At 44.1% G+C, this 21,678-nt stretch overlaps 1 protein-coding gene across 1 annotated transcript in view; it reads right to left on the bottom strand.

Moving 5' to 3' along the window:
* Positions 1–7,330, bottom strand: part of LOC131282443 (dual oxidase maturation factor 1) — a 32,410-nt gene extending 25,080 nt beyond the window's left edge. The window contains exon 1 of the mRNA XM_058311914.1: positions 6,887–7,330. The gene's annotated coding sequence lies outside the window, so the exon portion shown is untranslated. The remainder of the gene's footprint in view (positions 1–6,886) is intronic.
* Positions 7,331–21,678: the final 14,348 nt, after the last annotated feature.

Genomic DNA, 21,678 nt, shown 5'->3' with positions numbered 1-21,678 from the left:
GTCGAAGGGTGAAAAGCTGCCCCTTTCCACCATTTTGGTTTTTTTTTGGGCTCGAGTAGAAGGTCCACCGGCGATGGGTCTGGTCCGTTGGTGCTGCAACACCGATTAGCGCCGTGATGATATAAAACATCGTGCACCCAAGCCGGGCCCGGTACCACAATCGAGACAAATTAGTCCTCCCATTTGTTTACGGACGCTTTTTGCACGCGTTCCACCGAAAAAAAGATTTCGGGTGGAAAAACAAACAGCCGTAATTAATTATCGATTCATTTTTCTTGCCCTCCGGGCCACCGGCTGCCGCTCCGGTCTGGATTTGGTCCACTAAAAAAAAGTGTGTGTGTGTTTAAGTGATGTAACTCAGGTTGGTCACCCGGGGGAAAGATCGAGCGAAAGGAAGCGAGGAAAATCCGATGGCGCCATATCGATGGACGATAGGGCGGGGCACTGCACGGTGGACCGAATAGTTTAGACTGCAGTTTAGTTACACAACCGTGGGCCGTTCGTTTGATTTTCGATTTCCAGAAGATTTGTCAGGGAAGAAAAAAATAACATATTTGAAATACGAAAATCAATCTCCAAACACTTGCCAGACGTGCTTGGTGAATTTCTAGACATACAAAAAATACCATAACCAATGCTGGATGCCAAACTTTGGTTACTCTTTGCGTACGCTTTCTCTGCCCATCGGAATGGAATGTTTCTCAACGGTTCGGTTATACTAATCTGCACCTTCGAAAGAACTTTCAGGGGCAGAAGGGGCATTGGGACTGCCAGGGGGTCAGTCCAAAATGGTAGGCAAAACCGTCGTCACCGGGGCGATCTTCGCAACGCATCGGTGTGTCGCAAGCGCGTCCGTCGATCGTGACCAATCATCCTTACTTTTCCGTACGCGATCGTGACAGCGATTTAATGTTATGTGGTTTGGTGCGCTGGGAGCTTTTTACTTCTTTTTCCTCCACCGGGGAATGGATTCTTTTTCCTTTTTTCCCCTGCTTCTTGTGCCGATGCCGATGTTTGTTTTCGTTGCACCTCTGGCTCATTTGACGAAAATGATTCACTGCTGGCCCCCCCGAAAGACGAACCGTAAACGGGGCTGTGTACGGTTGATCAGCATAGCAGCGTGTCGGTTCGTCATGCACGGGATAGGACCCGATCGCACGACTGCGCCGTTTCGGTAGATGGCACTTTGGACCGGAATCCATCGTATCCAAACGGGTCCTTCGATGCAAGAGGTGATAAATAATGTTGCAATCCGGTGTGACAGTTCGGGACCCTAATGAGGGATCGTATTTTATTGGATGAAATTAAACAAAAAAAAGTATCAGATATTATCACGATCACGATCGGACTAGACGGTGGCGTAAGGGAACCTAGCCATATTGCACTGGTTTCCACACGTTCTGCAAAGGTGTCCGGCCAAAACAGGCAAGGATCCGGTTTCGAACGAAAATAAATTTCACACGGTAGCCCATTTTGGGACGTGCGTACAACGACGGTGTCTTTAAAACGGCGGGATACACGATCGAAACGAGCCAGCATAACATCCGGCGGGGGGTTTGGGAGAAAATTGCAAGTAAAAGCTGGCGCACGTCTAGGTGCCATGCGCTTGTTAATGAAGTGAGTAAACATCCAAATCTTACGCCGACGACGACGATGAAAGATAAATGAAAAATAAAAGAAAGCAACGTGATAGTGCTTGCGTAATCGAAAACCGTCGCGCGGGGAAATGTAATCACGAAAACGAAAAGAAAAGCAAATTAGCCTGCAGTGAAGTGAACGATAAAATACTCTCGCGCGCAATAAAGATAAACGCACATTAAGATTGTTTGTTTTTTTGGGCCCGATCGCTAACATTAAAACATAATTTACGAGTTTGACGTTGTTGATAGTGCAAAAGGAGTTCTTTTTTGCCCTCCGGCTACAAATCGTTCCGAAAACCCGATAAATTATCCATCAATTTGGAGTCGTCGGGGTCGTTTGGGGTTGTTTTAGGAAGAAACACAAGCTGAAAATACGCACTGCCATCACAATTACATGCAACGAGGAAGCCGCCCGGGGTGGTCCTTGACGAGTTCGTCGATCTTGTCTTAAGGGGGGGCACACATAATGTGTTCGATTTTATTTACCCTTTTTGTTTCACCGCCCGGCTTCCGACATCAAGCGGGCCAAATTGATTCGTACATTTAAAATAACCGGCACGAGAACGAACCGCCATCCAGCGTGCGAAATTGATTGAACGTGGGGTAAATTTGGCATGTTGACCTTCGCCGGGTGACGTTCGGTGGCGGCAGGTTGAACGCACTGCCAACTTCGCGCAGTTACAGTTAGATTCCGTGGCCAATGGCTGCGAATTTGCGTGCCAAAGTATAATGAACTCGACAATTGAGTTGTTTGATGGGAGCTTGACAAAATCGGTAAGATAAATGTATGGAAAGGTTTGCAATTAATTTGATGAACTGTTAGGCAAACCTTATTGTTCAATCGACCAGAACATGGGAAGTAGCAGTTTTGTAAAATCAATGAAAAAATTAAGTTAAAAACATTAGATGGAATATTTCACTTCATTTATTGAACAATTTTAAGTTATGTTGGCATCGTTCAAATAAAAAATAAATCCCTTATTTGTGCGTCAAATAAATGTACATTTATCCATCCAAAAATTATTGCAAAATAATCCATATAACCTCCATGTTTATTCTGCCCTGTAGATTCTAAAGGGCATAATTTTTCTGTAAAAAAAATCAACATACGATGCGTTTATGGTGAAGCAAATTGAAGCTCGAGTCATCATGCCTAATTGGATGACAATTGGGGGAACACGCACCCTGCCAACGATTGATCCGACCGAGAAGGGTATCATCGTCAGATGGTGGTTCCTTCGTTTGATGTCAATTTGAAGGAATTACAATCTCGGATCGACCGGTCGAGCGCGAGGCAAGGCGCATCGATTGGCGTTTAAAGACATGAATCTGCATAAATATGTATTCATGACCGAGCGACCACAACGAACCGGTGGTCCTCCCTCCCCGGGGGACCCCAATTGCGGCGCCTAACGGATCCCACCAGCATCCACCGGCAACGTCAATTCATGTTTTATTGATGAGCATGGCACCAGAAGTGTGCCGGAACGAAGCCGGCGGATTGCGCCGCCAGAATACACCCTTGCGGTTCCGTCAGCCTCTACCCTTTTCCGTTGTCGTTTTGCGAACTTTTGTGCCGTTTTTCTGCTCGTTTTCCAGCGCATCCCGCGCTGTCGATGGCTGCAAATGGCGCTCGCTTGCTTATCCTTTAGAACATCAGGATGAGACTTTGGCGCTGGCGAGGCGAGGAAGGCCGGTACGCGGTATTTTATTTTTCAACGAGCGCCCAAGGTCAACCCCGTGCGCTCGGGGGCCTTGGTCAAGCAGATATTGCCGAGATATGGTGGCGCACATTGCGCCGGCGCTCCACAGGGCCGCACAATATTAGCCGTTGCGATTTATTGTAGTGCTCGTCAGCTTCGCGGAGCTGCATCTGGCCCACTGACCTTAGATTATCGTGCATCCGGGAGATGAGTTGCTTTCGATAGCTTCACGATTTGGCGACGAGTCGGTTGAGACCGGGTTAGAAAATATTTGCTCGGTTTAGGTTTAGTTGTGTGATGTTTTCTGATTAGTACCTGATTTTGATTACTAATTTACAATTATTTCCTAATTTTATACTATTTTAAACAAACTAAAAAAATTATTAAGTTTAACAACTGTGAAGATCAATAGTTAGTCTTTGGTCATATAAAATAATTTTCTATGGAAAAGGAAAAGTTTGGCTTGTAACAGAAATTGTTTTGGAAATGTTTCGTGCTGTCTACAATTTTTTGTTTGATGAAATAGTTTTGTTTCGAGTTTTTAAACAAGAAATATGTTAATATTTTAAACTCAATTGGATAACAAAGTAACATAATTACAGGATCAACTGATATCACAATCCGAAAGAATGCTTTACAACAAAGTCAATGAATAGAACAAGTGAAAACACACATTTATTTATTTGTAAACATTTGAACTTGATTACCATCGTACTGATTTTCCCAAATGAACAAGAAAATGTCAAAGTATGATCATAGTGCTTGCGATCTTTTTTTTTTATATCTTGAGGGGAATAAACGATGTGAAAACCACCGCGTAATGCTTATGCGCTGACTTTGGTCAAGCTTTTGTTCGCGAAAAATGGCACTAATCGCGCAGTCAGTCCAGGCCAGGCCAGGCGTCTCCATTGTGTGTGTTGGCTACTCGAGAACGTTTCGAGTAGAAGATTTCCCACCACGGGCCGTTCGGTTTGCGGCGAGTTAATGGTAATCGAAACAACTTCCGAGCGATGAACGATGAGAGAAAATCTTCGCGAAGCTACGCGGAATGATTTGTGGCTCGAGGGGAAGAACAATTTGACCGCAAGCCACCAGGGGGAGGGTAGAGCAGAGCCATAGGGGTGGCCCGTGGGCACAAACAAATCGCACAGGTCGCGTGTTTGTGAGTGTAAACCATTCGACCCAGCCTGGTGGATGCTGGTTGGTGAAGCCCTTCCTAATTGCGACCCCGTGGCTCCGCACCGACGGAGGGAGTGGAGGGTAAAATTTTCAATTAAATACCCTCCAACAATCACACGGCAGCGCGACCGGTTTGTGGCATGCCCAGAACCACCGGGTTTGTTGATTAACATTACCGCGTCTTTTTTCTTCCCTTTTTTTTCTCTCTGCCCCCAACGACTATTGGCCACGGTTGGCGTGGTGCTTATTAGGCCGCCACTAGACGTCTCATTTGAAATTTTAATGAAACACTCCGGTGGACAGAGTCTTCGCTCGCTCACTTGCACCTCAGGTCAGCCCCTGGCCAAAAGTCTCGGCACCACGGGAAGAGAGAACAGCGAACAAAAGCCTCTTTAAAGCTGGCCAGGGTCGGCTAAATTAATCATGACCTGCGCGCTACCAGGCATCTGTCGGTGGCGTTCTGCACGGTAGGGGACAATTTGATCCGGAAAGGTGCATTGGACAAAGTTAATCTTTAACGGATTATAAAGCGCGACACTGGGGACGACATCCAGTACTCGTTGGATCAATTGCCGTTTCTGGCACAGGTTGAAAAGTGGCCCAAGGATGCTATTTAGAACGAAGATTACACATTTGTCATGCCTTCTGTTTTGCGGGGTTTTTAACATAGAACACGCTTTCATTCGTTCACTCTCTGTTTACTAACAGATTTACTTTAGATGATCGATCAAACTCCACTCGAAGCAACGCGTCGATGTCCATCGATCCGCGAAATGGTACGATTGACCATCTCTGCGAGCTAACCTTCAAACCGTCCACGAGCCATGATGGAAGATGTTAAATTACAGGGGATATATAAATTCTTTCCTTGCTCGCTGCCACAGCCCACACTCTTCCGCTCCTTCTACCACACCTCAGAGTACGTACCTCTTCTGAGTGCGTTTTCGATATCTGCACATCGCCACGGGAAGTAGCCCGCGGTGACCGTTTCCGTTCGGACACTATCGAGGTGTCGAACGGCACGGCAGTCTTGACGCCTTCAGCGTAGCGCTATAATGCCCGTTCCAGTGCCTTCTCGGTGCCTCGTTAGCCAGCACCGCATTATTATATGGCCGTACGCTACCGGTTCGGACGGGAAGCTTGCGGACGGCTAACCTTTAGCCGATGTAAATGTGAGGTTAGTGTTTCTTTTTCGCATCTCGTACTAAAGTCGCGAAGCGCTTACAGGGATTTGAGTAAGTGTGAGTAGTAACCGTGTTGGGGTTTGTCTACTTCGACTCTCCAATGGCCGACAACTTAGGAAGAGCAGCTCAGGCAAGACCTAACAAAATGTTTGCAAAAACGTGTTTTCGCTTCCATATTGCGAAATGGATGTTTCAATATAAGGACAATTTGAATATAAATTTGATAAGTACCTAGTTTTTCTGTCCATGTCAGATTAATTCCTCACTATGAGCTGCAATTGACAGCAACTCCCTTGACAATATGTTGTAAGTATCTATCCTGCCTATGTTTTAATTCAATTTAATACCCATTTAATCAGTTGGGCAATAAAAATGTTACATATCTTTGTCGAGGTTTATGATTTCATTTATCGGCTAGCTATGGGACACTACCTTAATAGAAAGTTCCGTCAAACTAAAATAAATAAGTAAATATTGATACTGGTGGACAGGTATTAAAATCTAAAAAGCGTTTTCATATATGAAGAGAGAAAGTTACACTTCATTAAACGGTGCCACTTTCAAATTTATTTTCATTTCTATGTTTAGAAGGTTGAAACGATTTTTTTTTAAATATTCATGTACTAAGAGGCAAAAAATATCTAAACAAGAAAAGGTAATAAAATTAAACGTCTACCATTTACAGATATATCCTTGATCTAACACATACATTTATTTTATTGTCCTGGGTTCAGCTTATGGTTAAAAACAGTGCAATAAGTGTAATGGCTGGGGGAATAATACATTATAGATTTTTATAGATATGTTTATTGAAATGGCATTCTATAAAATAAACTTAAATATATTTTTAACCTGCTACGGTTCACCTTGTTGATTGGAACAACTTGTGTGAAGCTAATTTATAATAAGATAAATAAGACTTTAGCTACCATAAAAGCGGGACTATAACCTACACAGGGAACAGAGCGTGAGAGCGCCACCGAGCAAAGCAATGGCGCCTCTGCACGTGGTTTGGCCCAAGCGGTGTAATAAGAAAAACAAAAATGAAACAATCAATAAACAACACAATGGCGCTCTAACACGCCGATCGGACCGTGCACAAACAAAGGTAAACCCTTTAGTATTCCGCCGCCGACGGAAGGTATGGTGCACTACGTTTGAGATGGTTTGCGTTACTCACCTTCGTAGAAGCTTTGCCTTAAAGCCGGCTTTGTCAAGGGAAGATCCAGACGGACTGCGTTCGTTGATGTTGTTGTGGTTGTGGTGGGCGGATTATCCAACACACCGCTCGGAAGCGCACTGTGGCGATGTGCGATAATTGCTCGGTTGGTGCAAATGGCGACAAATGTGATGCGATTACGCGGATTGCGGTTTGTTTCCACTGAATACTTGACGAGAAGAACTGATCGAGCACCGAACAGCCACAAAATCGATACACTCACTGACACCGGGACTCTTCTGCAGGAGTCGTGCCGTTGCGTTCGTTTTGCCGCACGGTGGGAAACCGAGCCGCCAATTAGTGTGTGATTTTCTCTACTGAAATATCACAGATGCTTTCCCAGCAGGTTACGGGACGCGGAGAAGAAACCAAAGACTACACGGAGGGTAGTCGACCGGGGCACAGTCCGGGCTGACGCGCTGGTGCACCGTTTCGAATCACTTGCAGAACACTAAACACTCGCCCCGTGAAGCCACACTACTCCGGGTGGATACACGAGATCTTTCGGGGCTTCACCTTCGCTCACCTGGGTGCACTCACCACTAAGCCGCAGCCTCCCGAGATATGGAGTGCTCGAAAAAACACTTTTACATAATCGCATGGGTTGCTTAGGTGCGCTTTCTCTGCTTGCACTATCCCTTTTTATTCCACACTTGGAGTGCCTCCTCTCTTTCTCATTCACTCACTTGCACTCTGTATTATTTAACTGCAAAATAAATGGGACCTTTAGAAATACAATTTCACACTTTTTCTTCCCTCCCGTCAATCCCGTCTCGTTCACGCGGATAACCCTTGATGAATCGTACACACAGTGCGTCATCTTCTTTCGAACTTTTGCTTATCACAAATGCACACTTCCATGCGGGTCTGGAAAGTTGAAGTTGCATGCGGAAAGGTTGTACATTTCTTTTCGTTTTTCGAGGCAAAGTAAACGAGTTCCTTACCTATTATGCAGTCAAAACACGTGGTCAGTTCCATATAGGTGATGAGTAGTTTTCATCCCAGGCACAGACATTAATCACCAACGACTGTACGGAAGATAGCAAAGGAACTTCATCTGCCAAGTGCGTGCCTTAAACTTTTCGAACGCATTAAAAAGGTAAATCCATCAGTTATATGATCCATGCGTTTGACTGGTTTGTATGCATCTTCCCCACCATGTTTAGCTAAATTTTCTTTAGGTAAAAAAATGCTAGTGTTTTCTCTTTATTCCGTTTTTGTTAGAGTCAGCTTTTGAAGCAACGCTGAGTTTGGCTGATTATCTTATCCAGCTATTACAAAACACACGCGACTGTGCAACTACAGCATCATCCCCTTTCGCTAACCACCGGTTTTTTTAAACGCAACCGTTCCCCCCGTTGGGTTGCTCTGGGGGGTGTTGCATGAGGGCCAGGTTTATATTTTCACTTTCCTTGAACACGTTTTCCGTTTTCGCTTCGTTCACTTCAACCCGTCCGGCTGTGTTTATTTTTATGTTTTTCACCTCTTCTTTTTCTCCAGGCTTGGGTTTGCTGCGGCCCAATGCTTTCTTCCGTTGCGATATCGGTGGCCGCGAAACCACAGAATGGGCGGAAGATAGACTAGCCCTCGCGTAATCGCTTCCCAGCGTGGTCCCGTTACAGCGGCGTTGGAGAAAGGAAGCCACCGAAACCGAAAGCGAAACTCTCCGAACTCGAAGGTGCCCAGGTTTGGGTTGAGTAATATCAGGCCCACGGGTTAGGGGTTTTCGCACCGTTACATCGTTTGGTGAAATTATTTCATCGATTGCAAATCGACGGCACGGTCGGAAAAGTGGGTAAGGAAAGCGAAAGGGATTCTCGCTGCGAACGAATTCAACCGAAAATGCAACCCGCATGCAACGGAGAGTACGGATGAGCAAAAGGAAGATGTTTCTGCCCCAGTCAGCGAAGCGGAAAGAAGTGTGTCAGTAGAATGGGAGGAACGCGAGCAGCATAAATGATTCCGGTTTAAAAAGTGAACAACAGAAGAAAAAAACCACACTAAAATACAAAAACGCACACAATGGACCTGGAGAAGGCATCCAACAAGCACATTTCAGGCTTCACTTTTACTTGCGTATTAAATAATAAATTCACAATGATGCAATTTGGCTCGTAAAGTTTGTGTGAACAGCGCAATACGCCTCAAACAACTGAACAATGTACAATTATTCATAAATGATCACATTTGTTGTATTGCAAAACTCGATGAACTTCAAAAACAAATCACAATGAATCACAACGAGCATCGTAAACAAACGTCGTCGATCACGAAACGCAAATGCGGAAAGAAAAAGGACTTAGAAAAAAAAATAATTAAATGAAAACAAAAACCTCGAAGCAACCCCGTACGCTTCCGACGCCAGCGAATGTTCTGTTCAAACTGAAAAATGCTCCCTCGCGGACGAAATGTTTTGTACAAAATATTACTTCACACTCGGCGGCCTGAGCGAGCCACCTCCAATAACAACAACCGACACGGCACCGCACCACCACACAGTCGCGATCCCCGTCAAGCGAAGGCGCCGCGGCGGGCAGGTGGCGGCCGCAGGAGATCGCCGACGTAACCGACACCGAACCAGCGCCGCACTAAGGGTTGTTGGGGTTGTTTTTTGCGGAAAAAAGATCACGTCCGCAAGATCGGCACAGCATTTGTTGAAGCCGTTAGTGTGCGTGCGTACTTTGGTACAACCGAAGATCGCGTCTTAAGTGCCGCGGATTTGCAGATGTGTACGTGCGCGTGCTGATCCACGGTGCGACACGATCACAATGGCGCACGCGAGTCTCCGCGGGAAGTCTCCGTGTGTGTCTCCTGGGAATTTGCGGAACTGCGCGGTGAAGGTGCAAACATGTATTGCCGCGACCGCCGACGCCGCACACCGAACATCGCGACGGCTACATCCGTGTTCGGTCACGATCGGTCACAGGCTGCGGGGTGCGCTGGTCGCGGAACGGCAGGGAGGACCTGCCGATGGAGGCGCCCGCAACCGAAAGCTTTTCCGCGTGCGCTTGCGTGGTTGATGGAAGGGGGAGGCAAAAGGAAGGGCTTTTGTGTGAAACGCGCAGCAGGTTGAGAGGTGACCAGCGTGAACGATCGGTGACGTCACAAACTGGATTTGCCCTTTTGGATACGACACAGTGAGACAGTGAGGAGTGAGATTTGATCTTCGGAGCGTTCACTACTGCGAGATGGAGCATGAACGACGTGTTGTGAGAATCGAACGGAGACTGCGATCGTTTCATGAATTATGGTCGGATGTTGTTGGACGGTTTGATCGAATTAATTTCTATGCTTTTGTGACATGTTTTTCGTGATAATAATCTTGTACGTATGTATTATTAAAAGATAAATTAACAATTTGCATGGAATTTCTTGTAACTGTTATCCATATGACCTTATTTCAGAGATAGTAGATTGCTATTTTGAAAGCAATTGATGATAGTTGTAATCAATTTTTGAATGAAATATATAGTAGGTACATTTACGATTTAGAAAAATTATCAGAAAAAGTAGTTCTAGTTACATTGCCCGTCACATTAGCCGGTAGTATTAATTTTCATTTGACCTTCATCGTCCGTAATGATTATTTATTCGAGCTTTGCGTTGCTTTACAAACGCCACACACTCATCCGCCTTTTGACGGAAATTTCTGTTTAGTCCGTTCGTATTTACAGCCCATCTTTGACCTTCTTCAAACGGAGACAAACAAGCTCCAAACAATGTGGACGACGCATTTATAGGATGTACCAAAAAACTGGAGCGAACGCAAGGAGTTTCGGATTTGAACGTGTTTTCGAACATTTCGGAGCTTCCTTTCCGCGGAACCGCTCTTTCAAGAGAGGAAAGCAAAGTGGACCGCAATGACTGCGCGGGCCAATAAAGTCCTGACGTCCTTCAACTTGGATTTTGAACTCCGGACATCACGCTTCACCGAGCGATTACCGATGTAGTGACCAGGCTGGGCAAATAACATTTCTGGTCGATTGTAATCGTGTGAGTGGCAAGAGAAGAACGAGTAGAAACGATGAAACAAATGAAAAATATAATAAAAAATACAGTCCGAGGTGGAATGTTCAAGGTCAGATGGTCAAGTGGACTTATCGGTTTGTATCGCAGATAAATTGTTGAATATTCATCACCGGTCGGTTGCTTAGAATGGATTTTTTGCATACGAAAAGACTCATCAAACATTTATCATAACATATCGCAGTGATTAAAAGCGGCCTTCAGCCGACTGCAGCTGGAATTCTTCTTTTAAGGCATTACTCATTTTTCAAAGCGACGCGAAGTTCGTCGCTTTTATATCCATACGAAGCGTTGAAGTATTTTGTTCTGAGCAACTGAGCGTACGCTGCCGAATTATCTTGTCGCTGGATTGGCGCTATGGGATTGTGATAAATCATGTTTTTTATGTCTTCTCCGCCTTATCGAGCCACTGTGTTCGGTACTTGATCTATCCTCCACCGTCCGACGACAAAGTGAACGGATCGGGCTGATTGCGAATCGCGAGCGGCGAACGGTTGCACTTTCTGATTGTGGCGAACGAATGAAGCAAAACGTGCAACTGTAGATTGTGTTCCGACTCAAGGAGAGCTGCTGAAACCTTGCCTAAGGCCAGACACACTTATGAACGGCTTTGAACTTCGCCTGCTAAACCTTGATATCACGTACGGTGAGAAGAAAGGTTCACCCACGGGCGCACGGTACCGTAATCAATTCAGTTCTGAACGGAAACTCGTGTCGGCAGGCTACCGTGTGGTAGTATTGGCACAGCTGTGGCGCACATGTGTGCAACCCCTAGGGTTATTTTTTTGAAAGAAAATCAAATTGCAAAAAAGAGAGTTCATATATCCTTTAACAACCCATGAAAGATATGCGAAGCATACGGTATTTCTTTTCAACTCTACAAAAAACACATTTTTTTTATTATCGTTCAGCCAAAACATTGATCTCAAAGCATTTATATTCAGTGCCACTTACCCTGATTGTTGTCCTTCAGTATCAACGTGTGGATCGGAACAATAACAAACACTTCTAGAACCGAGCACACATTCCTCCGCGCGATGCTGGGAAACATGAAACAGGCCGCCAGAGGGAAAAAAAATCGTGACATCGTGAAAACGGCGATGCTGCTGCTGCTGATGATGATGTTGATGGCGATGTTGATCGCATGCGCAATTGATGAAGCTTGAGGGCTGCCGCAATATGTTTTCATTAAAAGTAATACGAACGCTTCGGCGAGCGGCTCGAGATGATGCGAACCGCCAATATTAATCGTATTCGGTTGCTCAAATTTGTCACGTTGCAGATGGACCGAGAGCAACGTGAGAATCGGTTAGGATGGTTGTAAAACACGAGCCATGAGTTTGGAATGCCGCGTTGTGTAGCTACAAAAAGTAACTAAAAGTTTTAAGATGATCTAATCGTGTTGAGTTTAAGTCACATATGAACATTTTATGACTGATGAATTATATAACAAGCTTTTTGACATGCAAAATAATAGTTGTATAGATTTGCTGCCATCGCTGCGTCATGATTTGGGTCGAAGCAGCATGTATTGCAACAACCTCAATCTAAATACCTCAGCATGGTTGTGTTTATTTTTATCTCGATAAAAGCAATACCAGTCGTGCTAAATTTAGCACTTTACCTATCTTCATCGTTGGCTTGAAGTCGACAGACTGGTCTGAGCTTAGACACATAGAAGTTTGACGAGCATGCAGACCGTTAAATGGTTGCGGATTTCTTTACCGAACTGAACTAAGCCCATGATGTGCCAAGCCAGTTAGAATGATTGGCGAGACCATACGGTCATTGATTTGTACGTTAAAGTGCGTGTTTTATCAGCCACACGAAGTGAAAGCTATTTGGCTGAATGAAATGGTTCTTCAATAAACCTGTGTGTTCAACGATTGGTTAAAGCAGGAATTTATTTGATGCAAGCAATTTACTAAGGAAATGTGTTGCCAAAATTCCAATTCAGTGCACCGAGCTTGTTCCATAAGGGTGAAAGATTTTCCACAGCGTTTGTCCACTTGTCGTGCAATCCACCTCGGACCGATGACGACTTGGGAGCAGCCAAGCCCCAAACAAGTCAAACCGGGCTGAACGATCCCCCCCGGTGCCGAGGTTTCCTCATCTTCAGCTCGGGGCAGCATTGCAGGGACACAATCTATTGCGCAAGCCAAAAATGCAGACACAACTAAAATAAAAATAAAATAAACAAGTTGGTTGTGGTTTTCTTTGGCGTCTGGACAGGTTGTCTGCCGGCGGGTTTTTTCTTGTCTGTTTCGAGTTTCTCGCACTTTTATAATCTCTCTCCCTCTCCGAAGCCGTTTACGGAGCGCTTCAGAGATGGAGATGGAAAACGTGATGCCCCGGGACCGTTTTCGGTGCGATGCGCATTTTCGCACGACTGGTCAGCCAGGGGAGTAGGTTTCCCAGCAGATTAGGAGTGATGCGTTTGATAGCTGAATTTTCCTTGCGGCGAACAGTCCTGAACTTGGTAAAACGGGGCCACGTGATCGTAGCTTCCAGCATCATTCACAATTTTCAGTTGAGCGAGCGGCAATTTAAGCTTCTGCAAGGCACATGGCTTATTTATAAACTTCTGTGGCAAAGTAGAGCTATTAGATATTGCTACACGCAACTCTGAAATGTTTGAAGTAATTCTTCTTCTTCTTCTTCTTAGCGTAACGACGTTGTTGGTCATGCTTGTCCGTCAAGGGTTTACGAGACATTTCCCTTTGTGTGCATTGATAGTCTGTAATCTCGTACATGGGAGGATCCGGTCTCGGTTGGACTTCGAATCCATACCGTCGAGGTTGTGAGAGACGGGTCATGGGCCAATTTTCAAGCTGGCGCTACCGCTCGGCAGTCGCGGACCCCCAACGAGCCTTGAGCGTTTGACGAGTCAGAAAGCGAAGCTGGGAATTACCGTCAGAGATAACATAATCAGTTCACGCTCTCGACTCATCTTTTGGTAAGAGCTGTTGTGTACCATAAAGCTATGGATCACTCAGGAAGAATATGTTTTTGCCAAATATGCTTGCAATTAATTGGCTCAGTGTTGGTGATGATTGTGCACGCGTTATCGCTCAGAACACATTATCAACATTAGTTCTTTGTATTTCTTGTCTTTCTTAGCTAAACGAATTCGCACGATCCTCAGTCGTGTTTCATCTTTCGTTCCGATTGTGCGATTGAGTCCTTTGAATTACAGCAAGTTGAAAGTCATGAATAATAGTAGTTATATGTTGGTGCTGTGTGTTGGTGTAGTTTTATCAGCCCGAATGACAACGGCAATAGGAGGTTTCGAGATGGAGCTTTTAATGACAAAGCTGGATTACTTGCAAGACAAATTGCAAGAGGTGGAAAACACCATGAAGACAGCTATGGAGAGTTCGCTGAAGGTGAATTGAAATCTTACGAATTCAGTTATATGCCAAAAGGTTATCGAGGAATATTACAATTATTTATAGGAAGTGGAACAACGTCTGCAAGAGAAGCTAACCGAACATGAAAAGCAAATCGGAACAAAAATGCACGCAATGGAAAACTCTTTGAAAAAGGAAAGGAAGCGTGCAAATGGTGTTGGCGATACGGTCTAGAAAATTAAAATGATTAACTTTTTTGATTTGCAGATTGTTAAGATAAGTGAAGAGACTACACGAACCAACTTTGAAGATGTGAAGAATCAGTTGATTTCCAGGATGGACAATATGCAGCTACAACTGATGAATGAAACAAAAACCATCCAGGCAAAGACCCAAACTGAGCTCAAGGAACTTGGAGAGAACAAGAAAACTCTTGATATGTTTACAGATTCGGTACGAAATATTAGTATGCAAGGAAAATTCACCACTAAGTTGCTTAACTTTTTGCATCCAGTGAGTTCATGTCGGCAAGCTCTCAGTATATCGGATACTTACATGATCAAAATTGAGGTAAACACCGAACCATTCGAGGTCTTTTGTGAGCAAAATAATTTCGAAGGCGGCTGGACTGTAATCCAGCATAGGTTCAACGGTTCGGTCGATTTTTATAGGAATTGGACGGAGTACCGGAACGGATTTGGGAATTTGTGCGGGGAATTCTGGCTCGGGCTGGAATACGTACATCAAATTACTAAAAACAGACCGCATGAACTGCTGGTGGAAATGAAAGATTTCTATGGAAACTACGGATACGCTAAGTATGATGAGTTTGAGATAGGGAACGAATCGGAGTTGTATGTGTTGAAGAAGTTAGGAACTTACTCAGGGACACTAAGAAATTCGATGGAGTACCATAAGAATCAAATGTTCAGCACATTCGATCGCGACAATGACTTAGCTTCTTATGATTGTGCTAAGGAATATCACGGAGCCTGGTGGTACAGAAGCTGCCACCTTTCCAATTTGAACGGGCGTTATCAGAACACAACAAATGATGCGAGTGCGATGGTGTGGCACCATTTCAAAGACGACAGGCGTGGTTTGTCTTACTCGCGAATGATGATTCGCGATATTATTAATTAACGCAAACATAAAGCGATTACCTCATCAGTGAAGATGCTCATCACCTGCAGCATCTTTGTTCCCTCTCTTCCTTCACTTCTTTCAAATTAAAATAATAATAATAGAAAGTTTGATACAAGCATTACTATGCACAACAATTGCTTTTGAATAAAAACAGACCGTTTTATAGTAAAATGTTCGTTTGCATTCATAGATAAAAAAAAAACAAAAAGGGAAGAAACAAGGGTGAACCAAATCAAATAAAATTTTCTTCTTCGCGTAACGACTGTCTTGTCTTGGTCATGCCTGCCTGTTAGGGGCTTATTAAACTTTTTCCCTTTGCGTTAAGGGCTTGCTATGATCCTTAATGATTATCATGGTATGTTATTTGGAACGAACTTGTTCCAAAACCAACTTCAATTAATTTATATTAAGTTTATTATATAATTGCTAATAAAGTGCCAAAAAAAACTTTAATATAGTAATCTGCTTAACAGCAATTATGATATGGAAATTTCGTTACATTCCAACTCAATAAAACAACCTATAGATCGATACATAATAAACATCGATTCATTCGTAACACATTAATGATCTCTATCCTCCAATGTCGACCTAATCCTATCCAAACAATCTCGAGCGCGTAGGACGTCGTAAGCATTCAAACGGAACAGCTCGCTGTACCGTTCCGCGTTAGAAGTCGGAAAATGTCACTCATTCTCGCAAAGCACTTCCTACTCACGTGCTACCGTTAGAATGTCGGAAGCGCGGAGCGGCAAATAAAATGCCGACAGTGGGCCGCAATTGAACCGCCCAGCGCACCGAAGGTTCCCTCCGCTCGATCCTACGTCCGGTGACTCATGGTTTTGTTCTGCTGTGGGGGAGCGACACTTTACTTTGTACATTAAAGTGTTTTGAATTTAAATGATCAAGGTAATTTATTTTAATTCAAGACTGTAAAGTTTACTTGTTTCAATTAATCATGAAATTGAAACTTTTTTGTATTTCGTATAAGTTCAAAACTATATTAATTTAAATGCCACCCCTCTTTGTTTTATTTTTATTTTTCTTCTTCTCAATCATTCCAACATGATTATTTACTCTGATATGCTTAATCGAAACGTTCTCTCGTAACACAAGATCACGCAAAAGGGCAATGCTCCAACGCGCGGAAGGATAAAATAAATCAAAGCATACTACGATTAAAAGTCATCATTCGCGATCGAGCAGAAATTTGTGCTTCAATTACGATCGCTTCCACTTCCCTTTGGGCTCTCCTGGTCGTGAACGCTAAAGTCGTGGTTCTTCGAGCACTCGAACTAAACGTTGAATTTATTACGCCTCGGCACAAACGACAACCCGCGATCGAAGACAGAGTCCTTGAACCTAAGAAATTCCTACCCATTGGAGGGTTCACTCGAACTGGCCTGCCTCGTATCCGGGGCAGGCTGACCGACATTGAACCAAACGACTCGAAACGTCGAGCCAGCACTGATCCGAGACGGTTTCCTGGAGTGCGTTGCTTGCTTGGATTAGTAACTTTTTTCGGTTTCCACCAGAAATTAGAACGGACTACTTTTGTGCGCGCTCGACCGGCTCGCTAGAATGTGACTGAGCTGAAGAAATATACAAAAAAGAAGGAAAAAACAACCATTAAACAACAACCCGGTGGTCGCAAAAGAGAAAGGCTTTATTAGATGTTAGGAAGTTTTGCAGAAGTTTTTCCACCGCGGAGGTCGAATGATTATGTTCTACGTGGGTTTGCGAGGTGGTTTGATTCCTTTTTGTGGTTTGACATTTGAAGAACCATCTTGATAGCGTTACACAAATCAAAACGGACATAAATTATATTACACGCTCAAATTACCCACCGACTGGCAGGTCACGACTGCTCACCGTGGCTCTGAAATCCAACAGGATCAGGAGCCACACTTTAGAAATGGTTACGGGGGAAGGAGACCACAAAACTGATTTATTATTGTGCTTTCAAATGGTGATATATGCAATACATAACGTACACTGCTGTGGACGGGGTTTTTGCCTTTAGGTGGCCAAAAAAGGGAAGGACGAGCCCGGAATCGGACGAGCGACCGTTGAACCCGCGAAATCGTTTTATCCAAAATCAGCTCGGTCTGCCCACAATCGGCACGCATGATCAGCATGAACGTCCACGCCCCGACGAAACCCCTCCCCCTGGCATAGGGTAAGATGAGCCAACAGACGAACGAGGTCTCGGTGGACGAAACACGTTGATCCCATCAACCCCTGGAGCAATAAAACGATGTGGCTTTTTTTTCGACGCCCATCGTTGGCGGGATGGAGAATGGTGGATTACGGGGGGGTAAGTAAAAAAAAAACCCAACAAACCGTGGCATAAGGCGTACAAATCACGGCTCATCATCAGCGATCGGCAGATTGGGTGATTGGGCGCAAGGGATCATCTTGTCGGCGCGAGCGAGAGCTTTTTTGGGAGGGGAAGGCAATCAAAATGAATCGATTTTTGGGGCACTTGACAAGGGGAGCCCAAAAACTTGCCTGAGCCTGCGAACTGCAGTCGAAGGTGAGGTCGGCGCAGTCGAAGGTCCAACGGATCGCCGATGGAGACGACCGTCTGTTGCACAACTGAAGGTTCCAAACGGGTCCTCAACACCTGTCGCGTGCTTGAAGTAACGTTTGCAGAAGCCATGTTATGCGAAGACGCTACCGATGAAGCGATTCCCGGGGGAGTGGTACAGGTCGTGCAAAGTGTGCCGAAATACACATGTTTGGCGTGTAGGTCATTTGTAGCCTCACTTGCGGTCTTGTGCGCGGTACACTTTATTTTATGTAGGTGTAATGAACTCCCACGAGGGAGATTTATTTTATGGCGCGTCGGTACAAATCCAATCAAACCCGTAAATGGAAGGTTATTTGTGGAACAAGCCGTACAGTAAAAGAGCGATAAACACGTGTTATACTGATGACCATAGTTGTTGTAAAAACACATTAAATAATGCCAACAGTTTGTGCTAATTGCAAAGAATAGGAAAGTTTATATTGCTTGCAGAAGCTATTACAACTATTGAAGACATACATTGATAATTACCCCATCTAGTTATAGCCGAAGACGATTTTAAACTTAGCCAAGAGGTGTGTGTAATTTGTATTTCAATGTCATCAGCAATGCATGATAAAGCTACAATATTGTAAGTTGTTTTTTCAAATCGATATATTGACATAATGTACTTAGATCGCATTTGCAACAAAAATAAAAACATAATAATATTGTTTTTCTTATATTAACAGCAACTCCACAGACCGTGAGAACATTACATAAAATCCCCTAAATCTTGTATTCAAACACAAATTTTCCTCTCCCTTTCGTTATCCTTACGATTTGATCCAACGTCTTACGCATTGCTTAAGTAATCAACACCCTTGGTAAACGCCGCCGATGTGGCGTGAAAACATTGAACATATTAATTATCCGTTTGCTAATTGCGAACACCGTTGCACGCTTGGTCGGTAAACCCGCCCGACAACAACGGGGTATAATAATCGATCAATATTGATTCTGCAGAAGAAGTCAAAGTTGAGTTTGTGGTGGCAACGGAAGAGGTTGTGTAATGCTTGTGATAAGTGAAGCCTCATCACGCGTATGTACGCTTGAAATTGATGGGAGATGTTGGAACGCATTCGACATCTCAGAGTAGCCTCCTTTGAGCCACTGTTGGAACCACTTTTGGAACCTGACCGCGGTGGGATACCAATTCTTTAACCGCTATTTCTTCTGTTCGAAATTCTCGAGGGGTCAATCATTGCTGATTGCAAAGGCCAACCGGGGAGCTAACCAGCTTCAAGATGATGCGGCACAGCAGCTTCTTCCAAGTACCGGCTAAGACACCGAGAGGTTACGGATAACGAGAAAATCAGCTCCAGCTTGTTGACATCTGGCTTCATGTGTGCCTCTGTTCTTCGGATAGTCTAGGTTCACTTCGAGCAGTATCTTTGAAGCCAAGTGAGCCTCCGATTGCCACACACATCAGAGGTAAGTACTCGGAGGAGGAGACAAGCGACATTAATTGCATTTATGTATTTACTTGTATCTTCAACGCAGCTACAGCATTGAGCATCTTCATCACACCTTTTTTTGTCAGGGGTTCGCAATCCTCGATGTTCAGATTCGTTTTTAGTTTTTAGTGTTTTTTTTAACTCTTTTCCAAAAAAAAACTTGCTTTGTAAAATTCACGCAATAGGATGTAAGTTAGTGCATAGTCTTTTATGTTATATTTTAAGGTCTGCCAAACCCTGAATAAGAGGCATCTTCCATACCATCGTGACTACCCTAGGGCTATAGAACGCAGGTGGACTTTCGTAACTGTTTCGCACATCTTAGTATTTCGTAAGGTCGATGTGCGCGCGCGTGGCATGATATCTCGCAGCAGGTTTAACCTCTGCCTTTCTTGGCGACGTGCGATAAAAATGCGCCAAAGTGCTGTCCTCAATATTGCTCGCAAGGTGCGGCTGGACAGATGTTCAACCCAAAGGACCAACCGGACCGACAAAGATAACCGTTTTTTCTTTTTATCTTAAAAATTGCAGTCGTTAAAATTAAAATAAAGATCAAGATGCTTAGTACGTCACAAAGCCTAGAAAATACTCTGCGATATTTTCATAAATGTCACCACAAGCATAGGTTTTAGGATAAAAAGGCTAACCTCTTCGGTGACTTCTTATGTTAAAAGGTATTGAATGTTGCTGAAGAAAAACCATTTCAGTAAGGAACAAAACCAAAATGTGATGACCCACTCACCCTTACATCGTTCACCATTCGTGTTTCGTTTAGATTTGCTCCAATCATGGATACTCAAAAGTCGGACGTCGAGCAAAGGTATTCGTTACGCTGCGCTGACCTATCAGCTAACGCATCGCGGCACATTGACCGATTCCCACCGACCAGAGGCGTGAGCATTTCGTGCCTTTTGGAAAGATCAAGTGCCGCACTTAATCACACGGTTGACGATCGTGGCCCATCGATCCTCTGCTCGTTTCGCTCGACCGGGCGACGGCAGCATCATCATAAATGGTTTGTCTAGATGGACTCTTGAATGTTGCGCTTGATGTCTGCATCGCCTGAGGAAAACGTCCCACAATCGTCTGGCATTAGACGCCGCTGGCCGCATGAGCTTTTCCAGTGAACTTTACCGAATATCGGGAGAGCCATTTCAAAAGACCACAAACCACTTTCTTTCCCTTCGACCACGCGGGGCCAGCCCTTACGCTGGGTGGCTTACGGGGTTAACTCCGCGTCTCCCTTTTTGGTTCATCTGGTTGGTAGCAAAACGAATTTTGTTGGCCTCCGACCGTGGCGCTTCAGTTTAGTGCCTGGTTTTATTGCTGGGTTTCCTCATCGTAACATAATTACGTTACATCACCGTGGCGTAGGGCAGAGTTCGGTTTGCGCTGAACTATGACAATATGGGATGATTTTTCCTCCTCGTGACATCCAAAGTACGCGAGGAAGGAATGTGGAATTTGTTATTCAAAATGTCAAATGGAATCAAATAAAAGCCCTCAAAAAAGTTGAAGATCGTCTACAATTGATGTAACATTAAATAATCAAATCAACCAATCAATTTTCAAAGTGAAAGTTGTACAAAATTTTTATAAATGTTCATAAATTTTGATCTATTAATCCATTTTAAAGACATTCTTCGCCGCTCGAAAGCTTCCGATCCAGAGCATTCGAGCTTTTCATCTAATGTTTCATCTGAGAGCTTTCATGTTTGCAAGCTTTGTGCAGTGCTGCCAGACAAGTTGTTTTTACTTACGTTGTGCTGGAAGATTTATGCTTATATTAAATTTTATAATTTCAATTTACATATTATACCATTTGTAACTTGTATTTAGATTTAATATTACTGTTATATGATACAGGTTTGACACAATAAGACACAATAACGTAACGTTTTGTTGGAAAGCTTACATTTATTCCTATCGGTACATGTTACAATAAATATAGCAACGAGTTTAATGCTTATTTACATTGATCTTTAACTACTTTTTACGCCCCAAGGTGGGGTTTTTTCCTCCCTGTTTGCGCCAGCGTGAAAAACGAGCATGAGCTCGGGCATGAGCAAATGTATCTCAAAGGAAAGTGACAGGGGTGAAGCGCGCTTACACCGAACACGTGCCAGATGTACAACCACGAGACGGTACATCCGCATCCGGCAGTTGTGATGGTAGTGAAACTTGTTGGACCAGCGTCGAAGAAAC

The sequence above is a fragment of the Anopheles ziemanni genome, chromosome 2 (assembly GCF_943734765.1).
Source record: "Anopheles ziemanni chromosome 2, idAnoZiCoDA_A2_x.2, whole genome shotgun sequence".
Classification (NCBI taxonomy): domain Eukaryota; kingdom Metazoa; phylum Arthropoda; class Insecta; order Diptera; family Culicidae; genus Anopheles; species Anopheles ziemanni.
Note: the sequence above shows the minus strand (reverse complement) of the source record. Positions and strands in the feature narration are given on the sequence as shown.